This window comes from Anser anser (genome assembly GCF_964211835.1).
Source record: "Anser anser genome assembly, chromosome: 6".
NCBI lineage: Eukaryota > Metazoa > Chordata > Aves > Anseriformes > Anatidae > Anser > Anser anser.
Window position 1 is genome coordinate 10,785,532 of NC_139726.1, and position 13,506 is coordinate 10,799,037.

The window sequence follows — 13,506 nt, forward strand, 5'->3', positions numbered from 1 at the left end:
GCAGGGGTGATGGGGAGGAGAGTAGCAACTTTCAGAAAAATAATGGGAGGGTTAAAAAGAAAATAAACTTGCTTTTTCTTTCTTGAAATGTCTTCTGGAGGGACTTTTCCTGAGGGCTTTCTAAAATGTTTTTTGTTGATGTGGTAAAAAAGGAGAAGGGAAAGCAGGATAATAACAGCAAAACATTTATGGTAAGGTTTGTATGTTTCTCAACAAATACAGATGGACAAATAGATAAATGGATAGATAGAAATATATAACAAGTTATATAACTCTAAGATATTTAAAACTAAAAAGTCATCCAAACACGAAGAATAGAATTATTCAAAAAAGATTTGCCTCATGTTTTGCACAGCCTGGAAAGAGCTGCAGAAGCCATCCTCCACAATAGTAAGCTTGCTCAGCAGCTACAGTGCCTGACTGTGCCCCCAAGAAGGGCCAAAAAGTCTCTGAGAAATGCCAGATCATTATATGAAAAGTGATTTGCTATCTTGATCCTGAAATGTCATTGTTTTCTCCATTCCTCCTACTATGTAAAGGTCAGGCATCCACAGATCTGCTTGGGGATGAAGTAGTACAAGGACTTTAGAAGTCCTCCTTTACTACCATCTTTGCCTCTCTGACTCTTCGGCCCACAATGCTGCTAGCACTTCTACTGCCTGTGCATCTATACAGCCTGTCTGCAGCTCTAAACTTCACCTGGCAGGTGCAGAGAACCAGAAAAAAAAATTGAATGTTGTGCTAAGATAAAAAACAGGTGCTCATCCCAGTCTTGGGGGCTCATACCTATTGTGTCCTCTTCCAAGCCATGGCTATCCATTCGCGCAGGGACTGTGTGCCACTCAGTGGACAGGGAAATGCAGAGACTGGTTTCTGAGCTCTAGATCTGAAATCATGTGTCCTCCTGGAGCATGGTTGATTGCACACCTTCCCTGAAACAGAAGGCATGCAGCAATGTCAAACCAGAAATGAACACGATGGTGGGAAGAGGACTGATCTAGCATCATGCTTGAGATTAATTTCAAAAGTATTTTGTACCGTTCTGGCTGTGAATGGATGGACCTCAGAAAATACAGATAGTAGTTGACAATGGTTTGAAGTTGGAATTCTAGACAAAAGATTTTCTCCTGTCATCTCTGCATGCCTAAAGTGCCATATACTGTATCCTGAAAACCTATTTTTGGCAATGAAAAAACTTGAAGTGTCTCCCTCTCTCCAAAAAAACCCAAGAGTAGACGAAAGAAAAGTCTCTGCCAGAAACCATGATGGGACAAATCTCCAGATTGCAGGAACTCTGGGGATAAAATGATTGTCATAGATGTCAACAGGCCGTCTTTGAAAAAAATGAAAGGATTGTGTATGACCAACACAAGAACCAGTGTTTCCAGTAACAAACTGAAAACTGGAAAGTTGTTGGACAGGGTCAATGAAAGCCCTCTCTAGAGAGGCAGTTTCTGAAGAAAAGGACTGATGCTAATACCTTACACAGCCTCTCCTCTTGAACGGGAAACCTTTTTGATAACTAATTCATCACATATGACAGACACATTCAGAGTCCCTCTCTCTCTCTCTCTCCCCCCCCCCCCCAGATCTCTTTCCCTTTCAATGTCTGTAAAGCCCAGCTCTTTTGCACTGAATATTTGCTTTCAAGAGTGCCTTGCTAGAAATAAGTAACAATTTTGTAATAGCCAAGCAAATACCCTGGCTCCACATCGCCCTTCCAAGACTCAGTGTGAACGTAAACCAGATGTGATCCCAACAAAAAGGCATCCTCTGATGTACCAGATGGGACTCCTTCATCACTTTCCCATTGACTAAATATAGTTGGGGGGAAACAATAGTACCAACACAGAGCAGTGAGGTCGAGTGATACGAAGAAGGATTCTTTCATTTTTTTCCAGAAGCTAGTGACAAATCTCTGAATAGACATGTAGTGGGAAATCTAGGAGCAAATTTTCCCCATTTTTTGCCCTATATAATTCTTCTGTCTGGTTGGCCATTATGGACTGCAAAGTATTTCCTAGCTTTGGTTTTGTTTTCAATAGCAATTTTCATCCCCGTTTCAACCTTAACTGCTATTGTGGGTCTTTGCTACTGCTGTGCTATAGACAACAGCAGCAGCAGGAATTTTAAAAATAGAGCAGGAAATTTAACAACTGTAAAAAAAATTCTTACCCCAGAGAGCCATTGTTTATCCTTCTTCATGTATGCTAGCAATAATTATACTAAAATCTGCTTAGGAAAAAGGTCCATTTTACATCAGAGGAGAAAATGTATTTTTTTTCCTCCTAAACTGAATAAAACTGAATACAAAGACTGTTTCATTAAATGTGGCTTTCTGGTAAAAAAAAAAAAAAAAAAAAAAAAAAAGGAACAAAAAGTCTACCCATAAAAATTAGCATTTGAAAAAAGCCTTCTCCATCCAAAAATCCAAACAACTGAATACAAACTGTGGATCTCTTCCTTAAAAATGGGGGAAAAAATCCAAGTTGACCTTAGGTTTCTCTGTGTTATACAGGGCTGCTGGTTGAGAGACACGCCACAGGACTACCACATACTCCAACCTCCTGCATGTGTCGTCCAAAGCAGGAGTACCAGTATCTTTGCTGTATTTCTCTAGTCTACTCTTACTGATGAAATTACAGGTTTATTGTGGGCATACACCAGCCCTGGCGAGCATGTGCCCAGAAATAACAGTGAAGCAGTGGGAGGTCTGTGGCTGAGGGGAATGATACAGCATTCAAATAGCAATGGCAGCCTCGCAGACTCAAATCGATATTTACGTACCTTCTCAGCCTAAAGCAGCTTTTCACCATCACGTTGCCAGAACATTTCCCAGCTCTTCAAACAGGACTTTAAGGGCTGATGAATTCTCTTCCCATTTCAGAGACAAATTTCACCATCTTGTAAGACACAATGCAAAATCTTTTTGTTGTTTGAATGGAGGTGAAGGTTTCACCCAACATAACGACCTCTCCTTGAAATGGCTTCTACTGCACTACAGCAATTAAGTTCCACTTTGGGTGAAATGATTCATGCTTCAATAAATTCAATTTCAACACGACATAATTATGGTGAGTCACATAATCACAGATTAATCACAGCACCTCCCATTTAGCAGTCAAAACAGTGGAGGATTCCAAATGCAATGCATATGATGCTGCTCCACAGCTTTTGCTTCACTTAATTCCATTTCTGCTTTATAGGTTGATCTTACACGAGCTCATGAATGCTTTAAGGGTTGCACATAGATGTGTAAGATAACAGGGAGAATTCTCTTACTGTTTTACACCTGGAGAACGAACCTGAAAGAATGAATGCTGCCAATATCAGTGACTTCAGCAAGAACCTGAGGATCTCCTGTTTGCTACTGAGCTTCCCTTGGCAGGATGCATTGTTAGTGAGGATTGAAGATACCCTGTGCCTTCCATAACTGAGCCCAAGTGGTCTCACAAAAAGGAGAATGTTAATTCCCATGAATTCTTCCACTGACTTTGTTCTTCAGAGCAGTAGGGGATGGGAAACATCTCCACGCTAACATCTGATCATCCTGTTCCTATCTGACATTATCAGGATACTTGAAAACATCTGTTAGGACTTTCCTCCTGCTCAGTGCTGGCCCTGAGCATCTTCTGTCTACACTGGCTCCTGTCTCACTTGAGTTATAGTACTGTCTCCTTCTTTCTCCATACTCCATTTTCACTGCTACTGAATCTAGAGACTGCAACAGGATCACTTAGTAGAGCCTGTGCTCAGATTGTCTCATTTGAACATCACTCGTAGCCTCACGTACACTTGCCACAAACCAATGAGGGGGAAATTCCTTCTTTGTGATCAGACAATTTGCGGCTGCCCTTTACCAGACCTTGGGTAGGAACGTATGCAGTGGTTTTTCCAAATGCTGTAACCCAACTTATTCTGTGTGACCAGCTTATTTTGAATTGCTGTTGGATCATTTTATGGAATTGTTTTACTTTCAAAGCTTTCATTCTCCAAAACGGTCCAAAAGGGGTTTATTTTCTTTTGCTTTTTATTGCATTTATTTTTAAGGTGCGAGTGGTGGTGGTGGTGGGAGCAGGGCAAGAGGGTATGTTTTTTGACAAGAAAAGTAAGAGGGAAGATTGCTTTTTGACATTTTGTTTTGTACCACCACTGATCAGTATAAAGTTTGACAAGCTGATTTTTTTTCCCATACATCTTGTGAGTTTTCTCTAGAATTCAGTTTGGTTTTAAAAGTTGGCTAAAGGATCTGTGGAGCGGGTGGGGTGTTGATGGAGATGCTGGTAAATTAACATTGTCAGCAAATTAATAAAACCTTTAAAAGAAAAGGCTTCAAGGGCAAATACAAGGTTTCTTTAATCTTTTCTCTCTCCCCCCTCCCCCCCTTCCCTTCAAGAAATACTTTCTTCCCCTTAAAGAATCAACAAATTGATTCTTCTCTTTCCCTTCCCCTTTTCTTTTTCTTTCTCTCTTTTTCTTTCTTTCTCTTTCTTTCTTTCTCCTTCCTTCCTTCCCTTTCTTTCCTTTCCCTTTCTCTTCTCTCTCTTTTTTTTTTTTTCCAGAAAAGATTAGCATATTTTTCTGGACACAAAAGAAAGACAAACAGTAGAGTATAGCATTTCTGAAGAATTAATAATGTTGTGACAATCAGCAGGTGAAGGTGAATTGACCGGAGCTGAGGCTAGATGTGTGCAGAGGAGCAGAGAAGGAACACTGGGTAATTCATTTATACAGCATGAGTAAGCATGTGTGCAAAGCAGGGTGCTGAACAAAACAGCATAGCCTTGCAAATGGCACAAGATGTGAATGTGAAGTCTGACTGGGGCATGGCTGGCCCTTCAACGATTCAGAAAGCAGAGACCCACCTCAGTCAGCACAGATAATCTGCATCTATGCAATTCGCTCGGCACCAGAGCCCCTGAGGTGCTGGCTCCCTCCTGGGGCTTCAGGGACCCAAGTGGTCTGCAGGCTTCCTTGCAGCCATGACCACGGTGCCTTTCAGAAGTGATTTGTGTGGTGGCCACAGCCAGAGGTGCTGTTTGGTACCTCCACACTGGGAATTTCTGAATTGGATGGGAAGAAACCAGAGGAAGTTTCCAACTGACTGTTTATACTCTCCCGCCAGCAAGCGCAGGGTGGGGTTTTGAGTGGAGAATGTTGCTCAGGACAACTGTAAGCCTAAAAAGCCACATTTATTCCATGGCTTGAGCCTGTATCCACAGTCCCAGGAGATTATATTACTCACAGAAAAAGCTTATTAAAATCTCCCATGCATCATAAGATATGCCACCCAACAGGAGGCCATGATTCTGTCTCAGTCTTAGTGGCAAGTGAATTGTAGAAAAGAGGTGTCCAGATATGACTGTATGCTCCCAGAAAGGCCTTCTAATTTCCTCGCTTTTGCAGGCTACAACAGACCTCCACGCAGAGGTCTGCCTTGGAGATGTGGCCTCAGTAATCCCATGGACACAGCCTCCTCTCCAAGTTAAGTCTGATCCAAAATTAAATCTAAGGTGGTTTCAGAAGCACTGTGCAGCAAAGAGGTCTAATGTGGTCCTTGAAAGACAAGATGCTTATTTTTTTAAAACTAGAGTTGAGATGTCATTCCAACTAAGCTGCATAAATTCCATTATAAACAATACCATGTGCCTCTTGAGTCCTCTGTTGTAATCATTTTATGGATTATTCCCCTTTGTTTCTTCCCAAATCACTCACTGGGACTGTTGCACTCTACAAACCCATTGCATTACACCTCCAAGACAGCTACCTCCTAGCTGAGATAATGATAGTGACAAAAAGACCCCACTCCTCAATGTGTCTATGGAGCCAATTCTTCCATCAGTTTGACTCAGTTTTGCCCGATGGGACTTTTGGCCCATAAAACATTTTGTGTCTACTTCCAAGTCACAGGTCCATACGAACTGAAACAATTCTCAAAATCCTTGGAAGTGGGTGGAGGGTGGTACACAATCACCAAGCCAGCTCCACAGTCCAGTATCAAAAACAAGAGCAGACCTGGAAAAATATTACAAAACTCTTCCACTGGCACCAGCGGGTCAGTGTCATTACAGGCAGCGGTGTTGTTCTCAGATACTATTTCTTTGGCTTCCTTCTCCTTTTTCCTCTCCCTCCTCTGAAGCACATTTTCTTTCCCTTGTATTGCACGGTAGGGTTGTATCCCTGGAGATTCACAGCGATGAGGAGGAGTAGGCAGAGATCAAAAGCACTTCTAGCTTTGAAAAGATTATTCCTGGCCTCAAACCAAGTATGGCAAGCTCCAATCCATCCATCTTATTCAAACAGTGTTTCAAAACTGGTCACCCAACCCTTTTGGATACTGCTTCCCTTTCAACTTTATATGGCACACAGAATTCTTTGATTTTACCTTTTAAAGCATGGCACCAAATTCTTTACTAGTGCAACGGGCTGCTCTTATTTTTTAAACCTGATGCTGCAGGCTTCTGTGGTGTTTTCAGTCTTTCTCAGCCTCTTTCCAGGCCAAAATCTCTCAACTGCTTTACAAACCAACTACACCTATTTTACCTTGGCTCATTGACCCTTCTAGAGAAATAAATCTAAAAATGTTCTCTGTATTACTGTGGAAATTGTCCAGAAATCTAAAGTACCAAACAAAAACAAAAGAGCCAATGATAATTACAAGAAGTTGGCCAAAAAATGGACATGGTCTGTTTAGAAGAATGCCAAGATCTACAACACTTGTCCAAAAGATCATTTAATTTTAAGAGCTGGGTGGGGATAGTATTGTCAACAGCGAAAGATGCATGAGTTGAGTAAATTCCTAGTGTATATAGAATGTACTCTACTTTCAAACAACTTTGACAGTATGAATATCACACAGGAAGGGATCAACAGGCTTCATCTTGTCCATCTCTGAATCACAAGTTTAGACAGTCACAAAAGGAATCAGATGTTCAGGAGTATGCTCCTTGGCTGTAAGCTATGAGACTTTCAAAAATCACAAACTGTTTTCCTTTTGTATTAAAAGTGTTCTTAGCTCCAACCCTTCAGAAGTAGGAAGTGCTTAGTAGCCCAGCCATCCATTCATGACTGTTATGACTAGTTAAAACAAAGAGATTTGGTTGTCTAGTTCTATCTGTGTATCACAGTGCATAAACAAGTGCAAATGGAAGACATGTCTCAGTGTCACATCTGCTGGATAAAATAGTAGAACGCATCCTGCAAGTTATTCCAGAGAGACGGGTCACAGTCTGACCATGCACTGGTGTGTTTGGAAAATGGATGATTATCCAAAATTGCCTAGCTTTTGGAAAACAACCAGAAAAAACTAAATTGCTCAAGAAAACAACTCCTCTCTCAAATTCAAAATGTTCTGAATGGATTAGGAAGGAACAACATCAGTTAAACCAGTCATTTTATTTCTCCCATATGCCTTGGAAAGTAGTAGGTCATGAATAACGCTTTGTGGATTTTAGGGATGAGATGTGCACACATATCTTGTAATGAGCACCAAGAACTTTCGGAGAATGTAAAAACATTTTCAATATTTAGGCTAAGTGCATCTAATATGTGGCTTCTCTAAAGACAGTAGCATGTTGAGAAAGAGGGGTATCTGTGGAAAGCAACAAAGCATGGGCCAGGCTAACACGATACTGCAAGAGTATTGAGAAGGCCATTCACTTTCTACATTTTTTTTTCCACGCAAGATAAATCCGAGACATTTATAGCCAAAAATTTAGCTGAAAAACAAAGATAGACAGAAGAGTATGGTCTGGATAGATAATATTGAAATAGCCAATTATTTGCTCCTGGCTTTCCTCAGCCCAGCACACAGTCACAAAAACAGGAAGATAGAACAACAACAAAAGTAATTTCTATAAGAGACTGGATTTATTAGCAGCAGATAAAGACATTATTAACTACTGTCATTAAAGCTTCAGTTTGCATCAAGCAATATCTGCAATCCAGTATGTCAGAGCCCCACTAAGACTGTTACAACAGAATCAGCTGAGCTTTTCATTTCAGATTGTTTTCCACCGGGAAATAAGGAAATAAGAAAAGAAAGAAATAAGGAAATAAATAAATAAGTAAATAAATCACATAAATAAGCATTATTCGTGCTAGATCACTTTGTAAGATTTGTCTTAGCCTATTCAACTACCAGTAAGTCAATCAATACCCTGGCATTTTTCCCAAGAGAATTAAACACAACCAGGATGCAGAGGTCAAATATAATTTGTTCAGAAGGTTACTGTACTACTGTGAAACTAAAACATCTCACATAGTCCTGTTCAGTACCAGGCAGTTCTTAGTTTTAAATTCTCTGAATCTAGGCCAGACCATTAGAGCTATCTGATTTGACTGCCTATATATTTCATGAATACAAGGTACAGTTTTTTCTCCCAGTCACTATCTAGTAAAACCCATTAGCACTGCTCAGTGAAACTGTGTTTTCTAGAAAGATACTCAAGTCTTATTTGGAGAAGACAAGGCATGAGAGAGAGTTCACTGTTTCTGGAGGCAGATTACTCCAATTAGCCTATTCTTCTCCCTTCCCCCTCACTGTTAAATAATATGCCAACTTTTAAGTCAACTCCAAGCTACTGATTCTTGTTCTGCATTTCTCTGCTGAATTAAAGACCTCTTTAGCAACTGCTGTTTTTTCCTTGGGAAGGTAATTATAGAGTAATCAAGTCACCTCTCATCTCCCCAGTTGCCTTCATGATTAGTTAAACAGATTGATTTCTTTAACTCTCCCATGGTGCAGGGATTTCTCCAGACCTAAAATAATCATGTGGTTTCATTCTGCAAAGTCTTGTTTTTCGTGTCCTTTCTCAGGTGTGGATTCAGAACTGAATGTAACAAGCTGGCGTCAGTAAATGTCATCTGAAGAGGTAATATCATCTGTTACCATATTACTTCTCTTTCAACATACCCTATGACCTCAACCACCCTGTTTAACTTGTTTTCATAACCAGAATGAACAGCCTTTTTCTAAATTCTATCTTAAGCTAAAACATTTGTACCGATGGATAGCTTTTCTGTAGGCATGATGTACTTACTGGCTTTCCCTAAGGCAGAAACTTTTACTGAAATATTTTCATTTGAATTTACCAAGTGATTGCTTTCACTATAAATCATTGCTCTAGCTATGTTTTTGTCACCCAGTATCCTTCATCAGCAAGGATTTTATGTCTATTACCAAATCAGTGATGAAATTACATATCCGAAATGAGCCTCATCCTAGAAGAGCAGCACTAAAAATGCAGTCATTCAGTCTTTTCCCATGGATTGAAATTTTGAGATCCGTCAGTCAATTTTTAATTTGTTCCTTCTGCATATATTGTTCAATACTCATTTATTTTAAATCAAAATACGGAGCACTAACAATTCAGTAAAACTAACGACAGTAATCCAAACATATAACATCTCTAATGAGCTCTCTAATGAGCCGTGTTTAATTAACACTGCTATACAGTAACTAGATTGTGATTGTCATTTTCAGAAACCATACTTAGAAGTTTTGCTTAATATTTTAAAGGATTTCTGTCTTCTCACTGGGGACGCAACTGCTTTCCTGTGATGGGGAAGTTTTTTTACATCAATACCCATGTGTTTGGAGGGCCCACACCAAATTCTCCATGGCCATGCCTGACTCTCAGCTGTGGCAAATATCAAATATTAAATCACAAATCTTTGCCACCTTGTTCTAACAGAGGATGTTGGATGGCAGTGAGAGATCAAGTAAGTGGGAACAGAACTAGTTTTCCTGCTGACTTATCTCATTCCTTGGAGTCAGACTTAAACAGTAGGGTACTCTACAGAAAAACACCAAGGCTGTTTGATGAGACCTTTGTCCAAAATGGTTTTGCTTTTAGGATATTTCTTCCACGATTCTTTAATCAAGCTATTTTACATACCACTTTTTATTTTTTGTAGCACTGATACCAATTTGGTGAATTAATAGCCCTATGAGGGCAAACAGAAAGGTTGAAATAGGTTCTGTTGGTTCATCAGAAGTGAGTTCCAAGGAAGAGAGACATTAAGACAGTGCCTGGACCTGAAAAGATGCTACAGCATTCAAGTTACTCTATGAAAGGCTATCACATTTTCTCACTAGGAGTGAAAGGTTCACTGTAAAAAAAAAAAAAGAAAAGGATCAGTAAATCAAATAATGGTAATGGATTAGCACTGAAAGATCTCAGACAGTTGTTATTCAAGATTAAAAAATAATTATAATTAAAAATCTGACAGTTGAGAAACTGACAAGAGTATTTGCAGGAAATCATTCAGAAGAAACTGAGAAAACTGCCTTTTAGATGCGTGAATTCATAAAGTGACTGTAGAGCTTGAGAAATGAGGATAGTTTGGTTTACACAGTAAAGAAAAGAAGAGGGAAAAGGGAGGTTACAGGTTCCTTCCAGTATTTTATTCCTTTTCTGTTTATAGTGCTGAATATAATGCTAATTCTACCAGATTTTAGCCCTGTATATAATGAAACCCATACCAGCTGCTGGAGAGAGCACAAGGCAATCTATGCCATAGGAATCTGTGAACAAAAAGAACTGGACCTCCCTCAGGTAGCAGAAAGGAAGACAAAGGCCCCTGCAGATTTGTCATCATGCTAAGAGATCTCTGCACAAATAATTCATTCATGTTGTGGGAGTGAAGCTGATGATCAACGCTCATTACTCAAGCTGGTGAAAGACCCAAAAGTGAAACAAGACACTGGGGAGGGTGAAGCTGTGATGATCTCTAGGAAATGATGAGAAAGAGCATTTTGATTGCCAAGACAGACAGCCCCAAGGATAGTGGCAGGTGATCACTTAAAGCTTATTGTGTAGACAAAAGGGAGACACAAGCAGAGCATCCTTTCCAGCAAAGTACAATCGAGAAGGCTGCTCCACATGATTCAAGAGCAAATACTGGCACTCTGCAAGAATCCTTCCTGTATGTAGTGGAGCTCTGTTCTCTGCATGCTGCCATACCACACCAGATAACCATCTCTGTTCCTTGTGCCATTCCCTACTGATGTTAGACCATCAGCTTCAGATAAGAGGCTGCCTTGCTACTAGAGACTATCGTGGGAATGCAGAATTACTTCTGTATGAAAGCTGCAAGGTGTCACCATGTTTCACTCCATCTCTCTCTGAGGAAATGAAGGACAGCCTTCGTTCAGTTACTGCCCGTGGTGGTTTAAGTACTCACTGAAGGCCAGTGACTTTAAATGTAGCAGACTTTCCTAAGCACCTAACCATCTGTTCAATGCTTTTGACAATGTGTTTATGTTGTCAGTCACATAGGAGAAAAAAATCAAAGTGCTTCATATTTTTTGTTAATAGAACATGTTGAGATGACATTAATCATACAGACAGGGAGCCTTCTACTCGTAAGTGAATACATACGTTAAATACTAGGGCTGTTAATGGACCCTGTTTCTGATCACTGCTGTCATAAGTGATAACAGGCCCGAGGCCAATTAAACCACTTTTCACATTTTTCTTAAGGCAAGGAAGCACTGGGAAAGGATCCTGGCACCAGAAACAGTGCTGAGGTGAGGGGCTTAGCGCTGCTGTAACGTGATCTCCGTCTGCTCAGATGCTTCCTCACTCCCCTCCACTGCTCTCTACCCAAACGCCTGTTGGGAGCTCAGCGTGGGCTTCTCTTCTTTAAGGACAGCACGGGCAGGAGCAAGCATGGAGCAACTGAAATGTGGGACTCGTGGGAATGAGGTCCCCACTGAGGAGCAGAGAGGTGACCAGCTGCATTTGGGCACTTGAGCTCAGCACTGTGTGATAGTCCAGTTGTGACCTGGAAGCAGCATGGATGCATTTTCAAAGCACTCCTGCTCATAAATAGTGTCTTATCTTTATATCTAAAAGACAAGACTTCTGAGTATTTGACTGGCATCCCACAGAATGGCTTGGGATGTTCCACATTACCAGACAAAATTTTCTGTTTTCCTTATGGACAATATTGTCAGTGGAAAAGAGAAGAAGATGCATTCAAACAAGCTTAAAAACGTGGTCACCCTGTATTTGTAAGATCCGTGCATGTAGCTGGCAGTAATAAAAGGCAAGCTATTTTTCAATCTGTAGGCATTTGATATTAGTGTATTTGTATGGTAGCTTGGACTATGTTTGGAGTTTGAAAGCTAAGGCCTTAGTCACGTAATGCTCAGCACTGTTCAAAACCTATGCATATCCTCATTCAGTCCTTTACAAGGTACCATCTTACAGATTCCAAGGCAAAAGCAACTTGAGATAGGCAGCTATATGGATCCAAGCACTTCTCTACACTCTCCTCTCCTGCCCTCCTCCCAAATTAAAGATTATATCTGCCAAACAAACTCCGAGTTGGGATGGTAGCTAGTTTCGCTGGTATGAGGAATGCTGAATTTTTCAGCAAGTTGTGAAAGCTGAAGTCCTTGCCAACTTTCCTTTAAGCTTTTTAGACCCAGTGTTTGCATTTGCTTTCTGTTTCAAGTGGGCAGAGATGTGACAGGCTAGCTAGGGTCTCAGTCCCTTTGAAAATCCTGCATTAAAGCAGAATATTAAGCAAACACTGGAAAATGATGGGAATCACTTGCTGATATCTACCTCCTTGATCTGCATGTCTTGCATGTATTTCCAAGCTGTAACTGAATATAAATCAAAAAAAATATATATATAAAAATCAAGAAAGCTATAGAGTCAAACACTCCTCTTTCCTTATATCAGATCAGTTTTAAAACAAAACAAAACAACCAATCCCCCCCCAATCTTACATGAGACACATTTTAGGTTTGTTTTTCTTGCCTTCCAGGTTTTGAACTCAAATTCGTTGTTTGAACTAATATAAACTGTTTCTCTCATGAAGGTTATACCCCCAGAGGTCTTCAAAATCTATTGCAGATTTGAAGAGTCTATTTAACCTTTTCTGACATTTAAAAGAAAACAGAAAGCAAGCTCCTGCCAGCTGAAAAGTGAGTTAAAGGAACCAGTCCAGTTTGTGTCCAACTGGATGAAGAAAGGATAGTCGAATTCCTTCCATTTTACACACAGTTAGTCATGAAATTGTACAAGAGAAAAAAAGAAAAGACAATAAAATACCCTTATTGTAACAGCTGAAGCAAACTTTGGGTAACTGTCAGCAGTGAAATGTCCAGAGAGCATTTGTACCATTCCATTTCATTAAGCTGAAGGGTGGGATTGCAGACTGTAAAAGATTATAGCAGAGCTCTTCAAAAATTTACAGCTCACAGTGCAGCGGAGCACAGGGGAAGTCTCCCTTTCTTGTGTATGCAAGAGGGAGCCTGGGTTTTGTCTCTCCAATGATGATGATGTGTAGAAGAAGGAGGTTGCCAGAAGCACCAATGGAAAATGAAATGTGCTCCGTGAACACTTTTTTTCTTCCCCGTGGCCTACAAAATGCATTTATGCAGTCAGTTTTATTTACTTCCTGAGCTCTTGACTTTGTGGGCTGGATCAGGACAGGAAGCTTATGGTTGGTGTTCAAGACAACATCAGATGCTTTGACGGTACGATG

At 40.3% G+C, this 13,506-nt stretch overlaps 1 long non-coding RNA gene across 1 annotated transcript in view; it reads right to left on the reverse strand.

Moving 5' to 3' along the window:
* The window catches only part of LOC310901520, a 63,660-nt gene that overhangs the window by 32,557 nt on the left and 17,597 nt on the right, over positions 1 to 13,506 (reverse strand). Inside the window, exons 2-3 of the long non-coding RNA XR_014585871.1 lie at positions 2,788 to 2,903; positions 787 to 932 (exon numbers count right to left, since the gene is read on the reverse strand). This is a non-coding gene — a long non-coding RNA (uncharacterized lncRNA). The remainder of the gene's footprint in view (positions 1 to 786; positions 933 to 2,787; positions 2,904 to 13,506) is intronic.